The sequence below is a fragment of the Lissotriton helveticus genome, chromosome 7 (assembly GCF_964261635.1).
Source record: "Lissotriton helveticus chromosome 7, aLisHel1.1, whole genome shotgun sequence".
Lineage (NCBI taxonomy): Eukaryota > Metazoa > Chordata > Amphibia > Caudata > Salamandridae > Lissotriton > Lissotriton helveticus.
Window position 1 is genome coordinate 1,862,635,085 of NC_136068.1, and position 21,480 is coordinate 1,862,656,564.

Here is a 21,480-nt window from a genome sequence, read left to right on the forward strand (position 1 = left end):
TTGCGGACTGATGTGCGAATGGGGCCAAAGGCAGCGTAACAATATTTTCTGTATGGAAGATACCACTAGGCGTTGAGATGCCAAGATTCGGATGGCACCGAGGTGATGTCCAGCAAGTTGCTGTACTGGTGTGGTCATCCTACAATGCTGAAACTCGGCTTGGGTCGCCCCATTAGCCTGTGAGATGGCGTCAGTAGCGGACCGATGTGCGAATAGGCCGAAGGCAGCACAACGCGCCAAGATCCGGATGTCACCGTGGTGGTTTCATAGTTGAGAGGCACTTCATCTGCAGTGGGGCGCAGAGATCCGGATGGCACCGAGGTGATGTCTAGCAAGTTGCTGTACTGGTGTGGTCATCCTACAATGCTGAAATGTAGTGGGGCGCCCCTTTACCGTTTCAGTTGCCATTCAGCTGAGTTTTGGCTGCTCTTGATGCTACAGCGACAGGCGGCTGCAAGAGGACTCTCAAAATGGCGGCCTGTTCTTTGGATTTGGGCCTGGTCCACTAAAATGGCCCTGGGACACCTTAGAACTCGGACGCTCGATTTTTTTTCCTTTCCTGTACATGCAAAAAAAGGTAAATGCCCGGTACGTTACACGCTTCATCTGCCACGATGAACTCTCCAGAGGAACCGAAAAAAAATATAGTTGTGGTAACTATACCATGCATCGTCATATGGAGAGGTGGCACCAATTAATTATAGTGCTGCATAAAAGAGAGATTTGGAGGAGAACCCCTGACCTGCTAGTACATTCATCAAAGAAGTGGCACTGAGAGCTTCAGAGGCAAGGGAAACGGTCCCAAATATTTAGAAGAACTTTGGAAAGATTAAAATGACATGTTTAGATTGTGGTAAATTAATTTCATGTGGACAGATGAGTGTTACTCTAATAAATACAGCATATGAACATCATCATAGTCGATGGTTGGTAGAGACATTTTGACTATATCCTGGACCTGCCCGTCCTCGCCCAAAATGGCGCCGGAATAAATGGGACTCGTAACTCCTTGTTGTGTACTGGTTGCAGAACCTTGAAATCACGAGATACGTATGCAGTTTTGAAGCACATGGCGGACGGGGACGAGAATTGATTGAATATTTCGACATCCCTATTGATATTAAGTTCTGATGTGTTATTGATTACTGTACTGTTGAAAATTCGAATTAACGTCACCCATGGTACTTGCCCGCAAATGTATATCTAGATAATTTTATTGTAACTGGCCCTGTCGTATTTTAATTATAAAATGTACGTCCACCGATTCCGTAACTGTTAGACACCTTAGTTCTTGCAACCTAATGGCCCGCCCGTTACGTTCCTCTACAGTGTAAATGTCTATTCATCATATACGATTACAGTTTGCTCCGTGGCAGGCCCACGTGGTTATAGGCTCGTATTTGTATAATGAAATTTTCACAATAAAGGTTTTTAAAAGAAAACATGGTAGTAGTATATACATTGGTAAAGTTTTTAATAATAGTCACTGTTTTAGAATCATTAAAAGGCAAGTGAAATAAAGCAGACCAATTACATGAAGGGTAAAAGGTATAATACGAAGGAACGCAGTAAAGATAAATGGTCAAGGGCTGTTGTGTTTTCTATTCCTGCAACATAAAGTGATCGATAAGAATCTCATATTCAGGCGTATCGGCGACTAAGACAGCAGGTCGACCCTCTTTTGCTCAACGGCTCCGTCATGGGACGAAGAAACGCTCTTTTTCTCGAAAAAAGAATATATTTTACTTGCAGGACAGTTGTAAAATTTCCGGGAAAGTACATTAGCCTGGAACATTATAACATATATTTAAGAAAAAATAATGTTCGGAAGTAATTAAAAGCGTAATTTTTAGGTGATATGACCAAGCCTTTCATCATTACAATAAGAAAAGTAAAATGAACCAATGAAAAGTTTTATTAACAAGTCACATGACTTGTTATGCTTACGTTACGCGCTGCGCGCCCCGGATGACTTCCGGATGCGCTAACGCGGCGCGTCATATGACGCATTACGCGACAACGCAGGTCCAGAATATAGTCAAAATGTCTCCACCAACCAGCGGTCGAAACACAACCCCTTTCAGCAGGCTAAATAGTTCTGTTAAATGACAACAGAAGGGACAGGCAACAAGAACCATCAGTCAAAGAGGAGAGGGCTAGTTCTTCTCTACCGGGTTACATTGGGGCGCTACCGGAACTGATCGAATTGGTAGTCTACAGTGTTTCTGGATGTTTCAGACTGAAGCTGGGGTTAGCATGAGAGCAGCACTATTTCGTAGCTCCGTTGTGGCCATTCCGCAACCAATCATGGCAGCCGCTCTTTATCGTTATTTTGGGCGGGGTGGGTGGCGGAGCCGAGCTGTTTTGCAGCCATCATTGTGTGGAGTTCAGTTCATCTCACTAGTTTTGTATTTGTCATGAGGGGTTGTTCCTAATGTTTCTATTTTAGCGAGGTCAAAAAGAGATCCCATTAGTGGCCTACTGATTTTACTCAATTCCTTTTCTTTTTTTTTTACACGATTTTTCGTTATCTGCAAAGACTAAACAGAGTATTGCGACTCTGTGTTTGTTTGTAAATAGAGAATGAACCAAAGAGAACTAATTCTAAAACAGTAAATACTTGGATAACAATCAATCAAATGGAGAGAGAAGCAGGCATGACGGATTACAACGGGGGAAAGGCCTGCGTTAACTACCTTTCACTATCTGCAAAGAGAGAGTACTCCTAATAGAAATGAGGGGGGGGGCACCATTCAAAGCAGATCAGTGTGCATAAACACGAAAATGTTTTCACTTACCACGTACTTGACATTCGACAGCTTATGATATTTGCTATTAAAAAACCATTGAAATTCACTGAAAAAACCATAGGTTATAGACCATATATAGTTAGGAATTAGCATTTACAAAACCTTGAAAATTCACTGAAAAAACCATAGGTTATAGACCATATATAGTTAGGAAGTAGCATTTAAAAAACCTTATTTTACTCACACAAAACCATTGAAATTCCATATATAGTTAGTTGCACTAACTATATATCGTGCACCCGCAATCCACTGCTGATCATGTCACATATTACATCATTCATGACATGGTCAGTGACATCACTGATGACATCACTGATGACATCTCAAATGACATCACTGATGACATCACTGATGACAACATCCAGTGACTATGTTTCTGTAAAGTTAAAATATGTCTTACATATTGAAGAATGAGTGGATGTATAAGTGTCTGGATGAAGGATTTAGTAGGTGCATGCCTGACTGTATGAGTGAGTGATTAAATGTGTCTCACTGAGTGCATGGGTTAGTGACTAAACTGTCTTAACTTGTGCATCATTATGTCTGTTGTTCTGTAAACTGCTGCATGTGTTGATCAGTAGCTATATGAGTAACTATATGGGTTATTGATTGGTTGCCCAAGTATTTGTATGGGAGACTGAGTGTGTGTGTGGGTGGCTGGGAGGTGTATGACTCTGTGCATAGATGTGTGAGCAGTTGATTCACTAGATGTATGGGTTCAAAAGTGCATGTGGAAACAGCTGTATGGGCGGTTGACTGTGTGCATGAGTGTATTGGTGAGTGAATGGATATCTCAGTGCTGCATGTCAAAGTAAGTACATATGTAAAACACAGTACATGTGAGAGTTGACATATATAAATAACTGTGCATAAGAGCCAGTGAATGTGTGAGTGGCTGTATGGATCACTGTGAACTTGTATCAGGGATTGTATAATAGAGTAAATATGTGTTAGTATATGTTTGAATAAGTAAGGTGTGTATAACTGTATAGTTGAGGAAATGGAGGTGTGATTGATTCTTTGCATGACTGACTAGGTGTGTGAGTAACTCCATGGATGAGTGACAGTCTGTGAGTGTCTGTTTACACTGAGTGTATCTAAGGTTATATTAGAGTCTGAAGAGGTTCATCGTATTATCACATGAATGATGTCATCAGTGATGTGATCAGTAATGTCAAATGAGATGTCATCAGTGATGTCATCAGTGATGTCATTTGAGATGTCATCAGTGATGTCATCAGTGATGTCATTTGAGATGTCATCAGTGATGTCATCAGTGATGTCATCAGTGATGTCATCAGTGATGTCATCAGTGATGTCACTGACCATGTCATGAATGATGTAATATGTGACATGATCAGCAGTGGATTGCGGGTGCGCGATATATAGTTAGTGCAACTAACTATATATGGAATTTCAATGGTTTTGTGTGAGTAAAATAAGGTTTTTTAAATGCTAATTCCTAACTATATATGGTCTATAACCTATGGTTTTTTCAGTGAATTTTCAAGGTTTTGTAAATGCTAATTCCTAACTATATATGGTCTATAACCTATGTTTTTTTCAGTGAATATATATATATGGTCTATAACCTATGGTTTTTTCAGTGAATATATATATATATATATATATATATATTCACTGAAAAAACCATAGGTTATAGACCATATATAGTTAGGAATTAGCATTTACAAAACCTTGAAAATTCACTGAAAAACACCATAGGTTATAGACCATATATAGTTAGGAATTAGCATTTAAAAAACCTTATTTTACTCACACAAAACCATTGAAATTCCATATATAGTTAGTTGCACTAACTATATATCGCGCACCCGCAATCCACTGCTGATCATGTCACATATTACATCATTCATGACATGGTCAGTGACATCACTGATGACATCACTGATGACATCTCAAATGACATCACTGATGACATCACTGATGACAACATCCAGTGACTGTACTTTTCTGTAAAGTTAAAATATGTCTTGAGTGGATGTATAAGTGTCTGGATGAAGGATTTAGTAGGTGCATGACTGACTGTATGAGTGAGTGATTAAATGTGTCTCACTGAATGCATGGGTTAGTGACTAAACTGTCTTAATTTGTGCATCATTATGTCTGTTGTTCTGTAAACTGCTGCATGTGTTGATCATTAGCTATACGAGAGGCTATATGTGTTATTAATTGGTTGCCCAAGTATTTCTATGGGAGATTGAGTTTGTGTGGGGGTGGCTGGAAGGTGTGTGACTCTATGCATAGATGTGTGAGCAGTTTATTCACTAGGTGTATGAGTTCAAGAGTGCATGTGGAAACAGCTACATGGGCAGTTGACTGTGTGCATGAGTGTATTGATGAGTGAATGGATATCTCAATGCTACATGTCATAGTAAGTACATATGTAAAACACAGTACATGTGAGAGTTGGCATATATAAATAACTGTGCATGAGAGCCACTGAATGAGTGAGTGGTTGTATCGATCATTGTGAACTTGTATCAGGGATTGTATAAGAGAGTAAATATGTGTTAGTATATGTTTCAATAAGTAAGGTGTGTTTAACTGTATAGTTGAAGAAATGGAGGTGAGATTGTTTCTTTGCATGACTGACTGGGTGTGTGAGTAACTCCATGGATAAGTGGCAGTGTGTGAGTGTCTGTTTACACTGAGTGTATCTAAGGTTATATTAGAGTCTGAAGAGGTTTATCGTATTAGCACAAGAATGATGTCAAATGAGATGTCATCAGTGATGTCATTTGAGATGTCATCAGTGATGTCATCAGTGATGTCACTGACCATGTCATGAATGATGTAATATGTGACATGATCAGCAGTGGATTGCGGGTGCGCGATATATAGTTAGTGCAACTAACTATATATGGAATTTCAATGGTTTTGTGTGAGTAAAATAAGGTTTTTTAAATGCTAATTCCTAACTATATATGGTCTATAACCTATGGTTTTTTCAGTGAATTTTCAAGGTTTTGTAAATGCTAATTCCTAACTATATATGGTCTATAACCTATGGTTTTTTCAGTGAATTTCAATGGTTTTTTAATAGCAAATATCATAAGCTGTCGAATGTCAAGTACGTGGTAAGTAAAAACATTTTTGTGTTTATGCACACTGATCTGCTTTGAATGCTGCCCCCCACCCCTCATTTCTATTAGGAGTACTCTCTCTTTGCAGATAGTGAAGGGTAGTTAACGCAGCCCTTTGCCCCCTTTGTAATACGTCGTGCCTGCTTCTCTCTCCATTTGATTGATTGTTCTCTTTGGTTCATTCTCTATTTACAAACAAGCACAGAGTCGCAATACTCTGTTTAGTCTTTGCAGATAGCGAAAAATCATGTAAAAAAACAAAAGGAATCGAGCAAAATCAGTAGGCCACTAATGGGATCTCTTTTTGACCTCGCTAAAATAGAAACATTAGGAACAACCTGTTGAAAATAGCAATGCGTATGTACATAAGCGGCGTTCATTTGTGTTCACAGTACCCCTTGTTGATTTTTTCAATCGAGCATTGAATTGTTCGAAGTTAATTCTCTTAAGGATCTTCTCTACCTGCAAACGAGGAAGAATAGGAATATTCTCTCTCCCTTTGCAGATAGTGAAGGGTAGGTAACGCAAGCCTTTAACACGTCGTACCTATTTCATTCCTCATTGATTGATTGATTGTCCGAACATTGACTGTTTGGGAATTAGTTCTTTTTGGAGGTATTCCCTGTTTGCAAATAAACGTAGGAAAATCTTTGCAAGTAGTGAAAGGGTACGTAATGCGGACCTTTCTCCCCCGTTGTAATCTGTCATGCCTATCTACTCCCCACTGATTGATGCACCTTTTTCACCCGGACCATTTACTAGAGATACGTCATCTGGCCCGACCAGAGAGCACCCCTAGTGAAAAGGACATATGCAATAATAACGAAGTGATCACTGTATCCTGTTAACAGAAACTTTACCATGAAACAACCTGGAAAGAAAAAAATAGGAAAACGAAAATCAGTAGGCCACTGATGAACATGAACTTTTATTAAACAACAAACAAAGAAACGATAACATAACGTAATGATAAAACCTATTAATGTCCTAGAAACAAGAAAACGTTAAAGTATGCCAGTGGTGAGAGACCAGAAAAACAGTCCGAGAAACCAAATCCGAGAAACCAAATCACCCCTCGCTGTCCCAACTCATGCACTCTGAAAGTTCAAAGTTTTGAGGAGTGCTTGTAACATTGTCTGAAGCCTATTTGCAATTGCTTCATCTTCACTATTCTTAAAGTAAGTGGGGGCTGTTGTGATGCGGTGCCACCCTGAACCGCTTGACGGAGGCCCCCGAGGGACGGTGTCATGTCGCGGACTCGGAGGGGGCGCTTGGCTCCGGCCCCCTCCCCAAGTCGTGTTGCGCTGGTGTGGCCTGAGATCGCCCCCGACATAGGTGGCCGGCTCCCGGGGTCAAGCGGAACTTTTTTCCTTTTGGTGACTCTTCCATTCTTCACCTTGTCCCACAATCCGTTTCACCTAAAGACACGCTGTAGTGGGGCACCCCTTTTCCGTTTCATTTGCCATTCAGCCCGCTTTTGCTACACTGTGCCTCTTCCGCTATTCAGCTGTTTACCGCCCGCTCTTTCGACTACAGCGTCTCGCTCACCATGTACTTGAGTTGCTCCCGCTCTTGCGGTGCAGCGATAGGCGGCTGCCACAGGACTCTCAAAATGGCGGCCATCTCTTCAGATTTGGGCGTGGTCCACTAAATGGGCCTGCGACACCTTGGAACTCGGACGCTTGTCTGCTAGAGCTTGGGCTCCATTCTCGAAAGCGTCCCCTCATCCTTGAAGATTCTACAAAAGTCTTGGGGGCCCCCGACTCCCGCAGGCTTCTGGTGGGGAGCGCCTAGCATGATTGCTCGTGGAATGGCCACGACGGAGCTACGAAATGGTGGTGCTCTCATGCTAACGCCAGCTTCAGTCTGAAACATCCAGAAACACTGTAGACTACCAATTCGATCAGTTCCGGTAGCGCTCCAACGTGACCCGGTAGAGAAGAACTTGCCCTCCCCTCTTTGACTGATGGTTCTTGTTGCCTGTCCCTTCTGTTGTCATTTAACAGAACTATTTAGCCTGCTGAAAGGGGTTGTGTGCCGTCCGCTGGTTGGTGGAGACATTTTGACTATATTCTGGACCTGCGTTGTCGCGTAATGCGTCATATGACGCGCCGCGTTAGAAAGTTTAATAAATTATGAAACACAATAAACAATCCTTAAAAAATAAAAAAAAATAAAAAATAATCAACAAAAGCAACAGCTAGGTAATACACATATAATTTTATCTCCGTGAAGCGGAGCGCTGTTACAGATATATATCTTGTTTCTGAACGTTAATTTCTCAAAATGCACCGAAGCACATATATTGAGACCTAGCAAAGGCACATCGGGCTACCAGTCCCTACAATTTTTCCAAGTTTCGTGCAAATCCATTCAGCTGTTCGATCCTACCGAGAGACAAGATGGCGGCCGCTACGGACTGTTTGGAATGTTTACAGACACCGGAGAGCCAATCAGCTTCGCTTCGCAAAGCTCCATAACGCGAAAAGTACGCGAAGCGGTGCGCTGTTACAGATATATACCTTTTTTTGAACGTTAATTTCTCAAAATCCACTGGAGCACATATATTGAGATCTAGCAAAGGCACATCGGGCTACCAGTCCCTACAATTTTGCCAAGTTTCGTGCAAATCCATTCAGCTGTTCGATTATTATTATTTTTATTTTTTTTTGCCCCGCGGGGCCCTTTTAAAACCTCCACATCAAACCTAGGGGGTGAGCGACAATGTACTATGCCCCCTTATGGTCATTTGCCCCTTCGCTTTGGCCTCCTCTTGTCTCTCGATCCTACCGAGAGACAAGATGGCGGCCGCTACGGACTGTTTGGAATGTTGACAGACGCCGGAGAACCAATCAGCTTCGCTTCACAAAGCTCCGTTGCGCGAAAAGTCCGCGAACCAGAGCGCTAACCGGTCCGCTGTTACAGATATATATCTTTTTTTAAACGTTAATTTCTCAAAATCCACTGGAGCACATATATTGAGACCTACAAAAGGCACATCGGGCTACCAGTCCCTACAATTTTGCCAAGTTTCGTGCAAATCCATTCAGCCGTTCGGGCTAAAAGTGAGGCCAACCGCCCTATGGAAATTAACATGGGAAAAACGCGTTTTGGGACCCCCCTTTTTTCTCGGCCCCCCCTTGACGAACCCCCCCAAAATTTTCAGGGGCTGCTCAGAAACAAAATGTGCCATTTTCCTGAAAATTTCAGCCAATTCCGTCCACAAACGCCAAAGTTATTAGACATAGAATTTTCAAAAAACCCATAGAGAAAAAATCCTAACTATATATACCTACTGGCGACCGCCAGTAGGTAATATATATATATATATATATATATATATATATATATATATATATATATATATATATTCACTGAAAAAACCATAGGTTATAGACCATATATAGTTAGGAATTAGCATTTACAAAACCTTGAAAATTCACTGAAAAAACCATAGGTTATAGACCATATATAGTTAGGAATTAGCATTTAAAAAACCTTATTTTACTCACACAAAACCATTGAAATTCCATATATAGTTAGTTGCACTAACTATATATCGCGCACCCGCAATCCACTGCTGATCATGTCACATATTACATCATTCATGACATGGTCAGTGACATCACTGATGACATCACTGATGACATCACTGATGACATCACTGATGACAACATCCAGTGACTGTATGTTTCTGTAAAGTTAAAATATGTCTTACATATTGAAGAATGAGTGGATGTATAAGTGTCTGGATGAAGGATTTAGTAGGTGCGTGACTGACTGTATGAGTGAGTGATTAAATGTGTCTCACTGAATGCATGGGTTAGTGACTAAACTGTCTTAATTTGTGCATTATTATGTCTGTTGTGATGTAAACTGCTGCATGTGTTGATAATTAGCTATACGAGAGGCTATATGTGTTATTGATTGGTTGCCCAAGTATTTGTATGGGAGATTGAGTTTGTGTAGGGGTGGCTGGGAGGTGTGTGACTCTGTGCATAGATGTGTGAGCAGTTGATTCACTAGGTGTATGAGTTCAAGAGTGCATGTGGAAACAGCTACATGGGCAGTTGACTGTGTGCATGAGTGTATTGATGAGTGAATGGATATCTCAATGCTACATGTCATAGTAAGTACATATGTAAAACACAGTACATGTGAGAGTTGGCATATATAAATAACTGTGCATGAGAGCCACTGAATATGTGAGTGGTTGTATGGATCATTGTGAACTTGTATCAGGGATTGTATAAGAGAGTAAATATGTGTTAGTATATGTTTGAATAAGTAAGGTGTGTATAACTGTATAGTTGAAGAAATGGAGGTGAGATTGTTTCTTTGCATGACTGACTAGGTGTGTGAGTAACTCCATGGATGAGTGACAGTGTGTGAGTGTCTGTATACACTGAGTGTATCTAAGAGGTTTATCGTATTAGCACAAGAATGATGTCAAATGAGATGTCATCATTGATGTCATCAGTGATGTCATTTGAGATGTCATCAGTGATGTCATCAGTGATGTCACTGACCATGTCATGAATGATGTAATATGTGACATGATCAGCAGTGGATTGCGGGTGCGCGATATATAGTTAGTGCAACTAACTATATATGGAATTTCAATGGTTTTGTGTGAGTAAAATAAGGTTTTTTAAATGCTAATTCCTAACTATATATGGTCTATAACCTATGGTTTTTTCAGTGAATTTTCAAGGTTTTGTAAATGCTAATTCCTAACTATATATGGTCTATAACCTATGGTTTTTTCAGTGAATTTCAATGGTTTTTTAATAGCAAATATCATAAGGTGTCGACTGTCAAGTACGTGGTAAGTGAAAACATTTTCGTGTTTATGCACACTGATCTGCTTTGAATGGTGCCCCCCCCCCCTCATTTCTATTAGGAGTACTCTCTCTTTGCAGATAGTGAAAGGTAGTTAACGCAGGACTTTGCCCCCGTTGTAATCCGTCGTGCCTGTTTCTCTCTCCATTTGATTGATTGTTATCCAAGTATTTACTGTTTTAGAATTAGTTCTCTTTGGTTCATTCTCTATTTACAAACAAACACAGAGTCGCAATACTCTGTTTAGTCTTTGCAGATAACGAAAAATCGTGTAAAAAAAAAGAAAAGGAATCGAGCAAAATCAGTAGGCCACTAATGGGATCTCTTTTTGACCTCGCTAAAATAGAAACATTAGGAACAACCCCTCATGACAAATACAAAACTAGTGAGATGAACTGAACTCCACACAATGATGGCTGCAAAACAGCTCGGCTCCGCCACCCACCCCGCCCAAAATAACGATAAAGAACGGCTGCCATGATTGGTTGCGGAATGACCACGACGGAGCTACGAAATGGTGCTGCTCTCATGCTAACCCCAGCTTCAGTCTGAAACATCCAGAAACACTGTAGACTACCAATTCGATCAGTTCCGGTAGCGCCCCAATGTAACCCGGTAGAGAAGAACTAGCCCTCCCCTCTTTGACTGATGGTTCTTGTTGCCTGTCCCTTCTGTTGTCATTTAACAGAACTATTTAGCCTGATGAAAGGGGTTGTGTTCTGACCGCTGGTTGGTGGAGACATTTTGACTATATTCTGTACCTGCGTTGTCGCGTAATGCGTCATATGACGCGCCGCGTTAGCGCATCCGGAAGTCATCCGGGGCGCGCAGCGCGTAACGTAAGCATAACAAGTCATGTGACTTGTTAATAAAACTTTTCATTGGTTCATTTTACTTTTCTTATTGTAATGATGAAAGGCTTGGTCATATGACCTAAAAATTACGGTTTTCATTACTTCCGAACATTATTTTTTCTTAAATATATGTTATAATGTTCCAGGCTAATGTACTTTCCCGGAAATTTTACAACTGTCCTGCAAGTAAAATATATTCTTTTTTCGAGAAAAAGAGCGTTTCTTCGTCCCATGACGGAGCCGTTGAGCAAAAGAGGGTCGACCTGCTGTCTTAGTCGCCGATACGCCTGAATATGAGATTCTTATCGATCACTTTATGTTGCAGGAATAGAAAACACAACAGCCCTTGACCATTTATCTTTACTGCGTTCCTTCGTATTATACCTTTTACCCTTCATGTAATTGGTCTGCTTTATTTCACTTGCCTTTTAATGATTCTAAAACAGTCACTATTATTAAAAACTTTACCAATGTATATACTACTACCATGTTTTCTTTTAAAAACCTTTATTGTGAAAATTTCATTATACAAATACGAGCCTATAACCACGTGGGCCTGCCACAGAGCAAACTGTAATCGTATATGATGAATAGACATTTACACTGTAGAGGAACGTAACGGGCGGGCCATTAGGTTGCAAGAACTAAGGTGTCTAACAGTTACGGAATCGGTGGACGTACATTTTATAATTAAAATACGAAAGGGCCAGTTACAATAAAATTATCTAGATATACATTTGCGGGCAAGTACCATGGGTGACGTTAATTCGAACTTTCAACAGTACAGTAATCAATAACACATCAGAACTTAATATCAATAGGGATGTCGAAATATTCAATCAATTCTCGTCCCCGCCCGCCATGTGCTTCAAAACTGCATACGTATCTCGTGATTTCAAGGTTCTGCAACCAGTACACAACAAGGAGTTACGAGTCCCATTTATTCCGGCGCCATTTTGGGCGAGGACGGGCAGGTCCAGGATATAGTCAAAATGTCTCTACCAACCATCGACTATGATGATGTTCATATGCTTTATTTATTAGAGTAACACTCATCTGTCCACATGAAATTAATTTGCCACAATCTAAACATGTCATTTTAATCTTTCCAAAGTTCTTCTAAATATTTGGGACCGTTTCCCTTGCCTCTGAAGCTCTCAGTGCCTTTTCTTTGATGAATGTACTAGCAGGTCAGGGGTTCTCCTCCAAATCTCTCTTTTATGCAGAACTATAATTAATTGGTGCCACCTCTCCATATGACGATGCATGGTATAGTTACCACAACTATATTTTTTTTCGGTTCCTCTGGAGAGTTCATCGTGGCAGATGAAGCTTGTAACGTACCGGGCATTTACCTTTTTTTGCATGTACAGGAAAGGAAAAAAAAATTGAGCGTCCGAGTTCTAAGGTGTCCCAGGGCCATTTTAGTGGACCAGGCCCAAATCCAAAGAACAGGCCGCCATTTTGAGAGTCCTCTTGCAGCCGCCTGTCGCTGTAGCATCAAGAGCAGCCGAAACTCACCTGAATGGCAACTGAAACGGTAAAGGGGCGCCCCACTACAGCAGACGAGCCTCCACCTAGGAAGGCCCATTCACGCCGGCTCCCCCCCCCTTCGGGCACCCCACGCCGTTATTCGGAGCAGTATTGTAGGATGGCCACACCAGTGCGGCAACTTGCTAGACATCACCTCGGTGGTAACCGAATCTCAACGCCTTGTGGTGTCTTCTATTCAAAAAACATTGTTATGCTGCCTTCGACCTATTCGCCGCAAGTGCGCACACAACTCAACTGCATAGCTTGCTAGACACCACCTCGGTGCCATCCGGATCTTGGAATGTCAGCACCTTTTGGTGTCTTCTCTTCAGAAAATATTGTTGGGCTGCCTTTGGCCCCATTCGCACATCAGTCCGCTACTGACGCCATCTCACAGGCTAATGGGGCGCCCCACGCCGACTTTCAGCATTGTAGAATGACCACACCAGTACAGCAACTTGCTAGACATCACCTCGGTGCCATCCGGATCTCGGCGCCCCACTGCAGATGAAGTGCCTCTCAACTATGAAACCACCGCGGTGACATCCGGATCTTGGCGCGTTGTGCTGCCTTCGGCCTATTCGCACATCGGTCCGCTACTGACGCCATCTCACAGGCTAATGGGGCGACCCACGCCGAGTTTCAGCATTGTAGGATGACCACACCAGTACAGCAACTTGCTAGACATCACCTCGGTGCCATCCGAATCTTGGCATCACAACGCCTAGTGGTATCTTCCATACAAAAAATATTGTTACGCTGCCTTTGGCCCCATTCGCACATCAGTCCGCAACTTAGACATCACCTCGGTGCCATCCGGATCTTGGCATCTCAGCGCCTTGTGGTGTCAGTCAGAAAATATTGTTGCGCTGCCTTTGGCCCCATTCGCACATCGGTCCGCTACTGACGCCATCTCACAGGCCAACGGGGCACCCCACGCCGACTTTCAACATTGTAGGATGGCCACAGAAGTGAGACAACTTACTAGACAAGTACAGCAACTTGCTAGACATCACCTCGGTGCCATCCGGATCTCGGCGCCCCACTGCAGATGAAGTGCCTCTCAACTATGAAACCACCACTGTGACATCCGGATCTTGGCGCGTTGTGCTGCCTTCGGCCTATTCGCACATCGGTCCGCTACTGACGCCATCTCACAGGCTAATGGGGCGACCCACGCCGAGTTTCAGCATTGTAGGATGACCACACCAGTACAGCAACTTGCTAGACATCACCTCGGTGCCATCCGAATCTTGGCATCACAACGCCTAGTGGTATCTTCCATACAAAAAATATTGTTACGCTGCCTTTGGCCTCATTCGCACATCAGTCCGCAACTTAGACATCACCTCGGTGCCATCCGGATCTTGGCATCTCAGCGCCTTGTGGTGTCAGTCAGAAAATATTGTTGCGCTGCCTTTGGCCCCATTCGCACATCGGTCCGCTACTGACGCCATCTCACAGGCCAACGGGGCGCCCCACGCCGACTTTCAACATTGTAGGATGGCCACAGAAGTGCGACAACTTACTAGACACCACCTCGGTGCCATCCGGATCTTGGCGCGTTGTGCTGCCTTCGGCCTATTCGCACATCGGTCCGCTACTGACGCAAACTCACAGGCCAACGGGGCGCCCCACGCCGACTTTCAGCATTGTAGGATGGCCACACCAGTGCACCTTACTAGACACCACCTCGGTGCCATCCGGATCTTGGCGCGTTGTGCTGCCTTCGGCCTATTCGCACATCGGTCCGCTACTGACGCCATCTCACAGGCCAACGGGGCGCCCCACGCCGACTTTCAGCATTGTTGGATGGCCACACCAGTGCGGCAACTTACTAGACACCACCTCGGTGCCATCCGGATCTTGGCGCGTTGTGCTGCCTTCGGCCTATTCGCACATCGGTCCGCTACTGACGCAAACTCACAGGCCAACGGGGCGCCCCACGCCGACTTTCAGCATTGTAGGATGGCCACACCAGTGCACCTTACTAGACACCACCTCGGTGCCATCCGGATCTTGGCGCGTAGTAAAGCTGCAGCAGCTGCAAATAAGCTTCAGACAGTGTTACAACCGCTGCTCAGAACTCTCAACTATGACACCACCTCGGTGCCATCCGGATCTTGGCGCGTTGTATTGCCTTCGGCCTATTCGCACATCGGTCCGCTACTGACGCCGCCTCACGTGCCAACGTATTTTCTCCGCATTTTATACCCTATGCCGCATAACAGGTCATGTGACTTGTTTATAAAACTTTTCATTGGTTCATTTTACTTTTGGTTTCCTAATGATGGAAGGCTTGATCATATGACCTAAAAACAACACTTTTCATTGGATGAAAACTTTTTTTTTTCCCAAACGATGAAAGCCCCACCTTGTTTCTGGATGTTTCAGACTAAACTGGCGTCAGCATGAGAGCACCACCATCTCGTAGCTCCGTCGTGGTCATTCCGCGAGCAATCATGGCAGCCGCTCCCCACCACAAGCCTGCAGGAGTCGGGGCCCCCAAAACTTTTGATGAATTCTCAAGGCGGAGGGGACGCTTTCGAGAATGGGGTCCAAGACCTAGCAGACAAGCGTCCGATTTCCAAGGTGTCCCAGGGCCATTTCAGTGGACCAGGCCCAAAAAGGAAAGAGTCTGCCGCCATTTTGAGAGTCCTGTGACAGCCGCCTATCGCTGCACCGCAAGAGTGGGCGCAACTCAGCTGAATTGCGGCTTTTGACACAGTGGACCAAAAACGGACGGAATGGCAACTGAAACGGTAAAGGGGCGCCCCACTACAACAGATGACACTCCACCTGGAGAGGCCCGTTCACGCCGCCTCCCCCGGGGCGCCCCACGCCGTTATTCGGAGCAGCATTGTAGGATACCAAAACCAGTGCGGCAACTTACTGGACATCACCTTGGTGCCATCGTTCTGCTGCCTTGGAACTATTCGCACAACAGTTTGCTACTGATGACCCACCCCCCGCGACGCCCCACGCCGTTATTTGCTGGGTGGCAACTTACTAGACATCACTTTCGTGTCATCTAGATTTCGGCGCGTTCTGCTGCCTTGGAACTATTCGCACAACAGTTTGCTACTGATGACCCACCCCCCGCGACGCCCCACGCCGGAAATCTGGACGTTGTGCTGCGTTGGGACTATTCGCACAGCCGACCGCTACTTCGTTGTTTTTCCCTAAAAATGTTTATATGTTATTACTATTTTTGTTTTCTTGTATATATTTATAAATTATTAAAGTTTTATAATCTTACTACTTTGTCGGAGTGCTATATATTTTTAATGTGACACATAATTGTAAAAACTTTGATGTACAAAGAGTCATCCCTGGAATCTTCCGCTTCACGCTCGGTCCCCTCCCCAATCACAATACAGGATGGTTTTCAGATAATAGCAACGCTTCTGCTGTGACGGATCTCATCGAGTGTGGGCCTTGATCTACTATAACTCCTTTGAAGAGGGGTGATTCTTTACAGCTGTGGCCATAAACTACATCTGCAGGGCTAGCTGATAGCCTAGGACCGGCCTGGACAATCGGACACAGAGGAAAAGGAGTGTCAGAGGGTGCGGTAGTGAATAGGGCGAAAGTGAGGTGTCGGGCGGGCACAGGGTGTGATTCTCAGGGAAGAGCAGCGCAGATGGGGGGAGGTTTATTACCCATGCATAAGACAGAGAGCGGGGGTGACCACTGCCTGGGTGAGATGCTTGCGAGGGTGGGGAGCCATGCTAAGGATCGACAGCGTGCACAGAGTGGGTCTGGTCAAGGCATCTAAAATGGCTGCCGTGCACGACAAAAGTGTGGCATTTGAAAAAAGACAAGATGGCGCAGACAATGTTTTTCAACACTTCCTGATTTCCTTCGAATCGAACGTTAACAGACGTTGGGGCATATTACCAAAGTTAAGCAATATTTATCCCTAACGATGCATTGCAAAGATTGTTTTACCGTCAGAAATTATCGCAGATAAACCTTGCTATTATCAAGGTTTATCGCAAATACGATAAAAACGACCGCAATGCATTAATATCACTGAAAACTCAGCGATATTCATGCATTACCGAGCTAATGCTCTTAGCCATGTTATCCACCTCCCATTGGATAACATGGCTAAGAACTGCTCAGGGCAGCTGTTACTTTTTGGAGATATTCGCGCTTATCTCGAATATTTCCAAAAGTTGATAATAGGAGATAGCGATGTTAGCGACTGTTTCCAGTCGCTAACATCTTGGCATGCCCACTTTGCATGTCATTAGTGATAAATATCACTCACATGCAAAGTGGGGCCCAAGATGGTCGCTATCTCCTACTAGCCGTCGCTAACTGGTGTTAGCAACAGCTAGGTAATACAGATATAATTTTATCTCCGCGAAGCGGATCGCTGTTACAGATATATATCTTGTTTTTGAACGTTAATTTCTCAAAATGCACTGAAGCACATATATTGAGACCTAGCAAAGGCACATCGGGCTACCAGTCCCTAATATTTTACCAAGTTTCGTGCAAATCCATTCAGCCGTTCGATTATTATTATTATTTTTTTTTTTTTGCCCCGCGGGGCCCTTTTAAAACCTCCACATCAAACCTAGGGGGTCAGCGAGGATCTACTATGCCCCCTTATGGTCATTTGCCCCTTCGCTTTGGCCTCCTCTTGTCTCTCGATCCTACCGAGAGACAAGATGGCGGCCGCTACGTACTGTTTGGAATGTTTACAGACACCGGAGAGCCAATCAGCTTCGCTTCGCAAAGCTCCGTAACGCGAAAAGTACGCGAAGCGGTGCGCTGTTACAGATATATATCTTTTTTTGAACGTTAATTTCTCAAAATCCACTGAAGCACATATATTGAGACCTAGCAAAGACACATCGGGCTACCAGTCCCTACAATTTTGCCAAGTTTCGTGCAAATCCATTCAGCCGTTCGATTATTATTATTATTTTTTTTTTTTGCCCCGCGGGGCCCTTTTAAAACCTCCACATCAAACCTAGGGGGTCAGCGAGGATCTACTATTCCCCCTTATGGTCATTTGCCCCTTCGCTTTCGCCTCCTCTTGTCTCTCGATCCTACCGAGAGACAAGATGGCGGCCGCTACGGACTGTTTGGAATGTTGACAGACGCCGGAGAACCAATCAGCTTCGCTTCACAAAGCTCCGTTGCGCGAAAAGTACGCGTCCTGGAGCGCTGCCCATAGCGCGCTTACAGATATATATCTTTTTTTAAACATTAATTTCTCAAAATCCACTGTAGCACATATATTGAGACCTACAAAAGGCACATCGGGCTACCAGTCCCTACAATTTTGCCAAGTTTCGTGCAAATCCATTCAGCCGTTCGGGCTAAAAGTGAGGCCAACCGCCCTACGGAAAACTCAATGTTAAAAACACGTTTTGGGACCCCCCTTTTTTCCCGACCCCCCCTGGACGAACCCCCCCCCAATTTTCAGGGGCTGCTCAGAAACAAAATGTGCCATTTTCCTGAAAATTTCAGCCAATTCCGTCCACAAACGCCAAAGTTATTAGACATAGAATTTTCAAAAAACCCATAGAGAAAAAATCCTAACTATATATACCTACTGGCGACCGCCAGTAGGTAATATATATATATATATATATTCACTGAAAAAACCATAGGTTATGGACCATATATAGTTGGGAATTAGCATTTACAAAACCTTGAAAATTCACTGAAAAAAACATAGGTTATAGACCATATATAGTTAGGAATTAGCATTTCCAAAACCTTGTTTTACTCACACAAAACCATTGAAATTCGCATATATAGTTAGTTGCAGTAACTATATATCGCGCACCCGCAATCCACTGCTGATGATGTCACATATTACATCATTCATGACATGGTCAGTGACATCACTGATGACATCATCCAGTGACTGTATGTTTCTGTAAAGTAAAAATATGTCTCACATATTGAAGAATGAGTGGATATATAAGTGTCTGGATGAAGGATTTAGTAGGTGCATGACTGACTGTATGAGAGAGTGATTAAATGTGTCTCACTGAGTGCATGGGTTAGTGACTAAACTGTCTTAATTTGTGCATCATTATATCTGTTGTTCTGTAAACTGCTGCATGTGTTGATCAGTAGCTATATGAGTAACTATATTGGTTATTGATTGGTTGCCCAAGTATTTGTATGGGAGAGTGTGTGTGTGGGTGGCTGGGAGGTGTGTGACTCTGTGCATAGATGTGTGAACAGTTGATTCACTAGATGTATGAGTTCAAAACTGCATGTGGAAACAGCTGTATGGGTGTTTGACTGTGTGCATGAGTGTATTGGTGAGTGATTGGTTTCTCAGTGCTACATGTCAAAGTAAGTACATATGTAAAACACAGTACATGTGAGAGTTGACATATATAAATATATAGTTACTGCAACTAACTATATATGCGAATTTCAATGGTTTTGTGTGAGTAAAATAAGGTTTTGTAAATGCTAATTCCTAACTATATATGGTCTATAACTTATGGTTTTTTCAGTGAATTTTCAAGGTTTTGTAAATGCTAATTCCTAACTATATATGGTCTATAACCTATGGTTTTTTCAGTGAATTTCAATGGTTTTTTAATAGCAATTATGAAAAGCTGTAAAATGTATTCTTCTTTTAATCGATAAATATATTTTATATGTTTTTAATATAATTTTTATATGTATATATATATATATTTTTTTTTTTTTGATTCGCTACCGGTCCGCGCACCGGGTAGCTTCCCGTTAGCTCATTTTGGTGCCGCGACCCGGTCCGCAAACCGGTAAACGTTCCGTTAGCGCAACTGCCGCGCTAGAAATCAACATCGTGACGCATCGCGTAAGCGCGACGTATCGCGTTGCCGCGTAATGCGTCTTATGACGCGCCGCGTTAGCGCACCCGGAAGTGCTCCGGAGCGCGAACCGAGGCGCGAAGCGCAGCACCCCGGAAGCGATCCGGGGCGCGTAGGGGGACGCGCAACGTAAGCATAACAGGTCATGTGACTTGTTAATAAAACTTTTTATTGGTTCATTTCACTTTTGGTTTCCTAATGATGTCAGGCTAGGTCATGTTACCTAAAAATAACACTTTTCATCGGTTTAGAACATTTTTGTTCCCAAGTGATGAAAGCCCCCACCTTTTTTCTCACTTTGACTTTCATCTTTGTGAGAGGAAGACCTATTTTCATCATTTCGACATGGCTTCATTAGTAGCTGCAGCTGGTGCACCCCCACCACCACCACCACCTCCAAGGAAGGAAGGACCACCTCCCCAGTTCCTTCCCAACCCTGAGGAAGAGGAGGAAGAAATGGAAGAGGAAGAACATGAAAGAGTATTTTTACCTGAACACCCCCGGAAATCCCACCACAAGGACAATTTCATATGGCAATTTTTTTCATTCCCTGAAGGGCAAAAAAAGGTGAATGCCCGTCATGTGACATGCCTGATTTGCAAATCAGTTCTATCCGGAGGCACTGATAAAACTTGTATTTACAAGGCCCTTGCACCACTTTTGCGTCAATTTTAACATGGGGAAAATAACGTGAAAGTGGCTCAAAGTCCTTATAAATATGCCCCATGCTGACTATGAAACTCTAGCAGTACATATCAAGAAACATAAATGACTTCAAGAAACGTTTTTATACACATCAAGTAAGGAAATTATTCTCCCTGAATCATGGGGCAAGTGAAATATTTGTTTAAAGAAGCAGATACCATTTTATCATTCTCTTAAATTTAAAAAGCATTGCTTTTCCTTAAAAACGATTTTCAAGACATAATTAAAAAACACAGCACAGCTCCTATGTACAAGCACACCCTGTCAGTATTCTGTTGCCGACCCTGCGTGAAGGACCTCTTACCCGAGTGAGGAAGCCAGTGACCTTGCTGCAAGCCGCTACCCCTCGCCGGACCCGCTGCGCGGGTCCCGCATCGCGGCGTGCAGCACTTTCTTCAGTTTCTTAAGGGGCATTGTTCCTGAGCAACCGGCAGGGCTGCGAGCACAGCGGTGGACTCCGAGGACCAGGAGTCCCCGCGAGCCCCTATTCCAACTGGGCTGCTCTCCCTGCCGGCCACGCCCTCACCTTCTAACACTTTAATTAGCCGCCCCACCTGGATTTCGGCGGATTCTGTTGCCGACCCTGCGTGAAGGACCTCTTACCCGAGTGAGGAAGCCAGTGACCTTGCTGCAAGCCGCTACCCCTCGCCGGACCCGCTGCGCGGGTCCCGCATCGCGGCGTGCAGCACTTTCTTCAGTTTCTTAAGGGGCATTGTTCCTGAGCAACCGGCAGGGCTGCGAGCACAGCGGTGGACTCCGAGGACCAGGAGTCCCCGCGAGCCCCTAT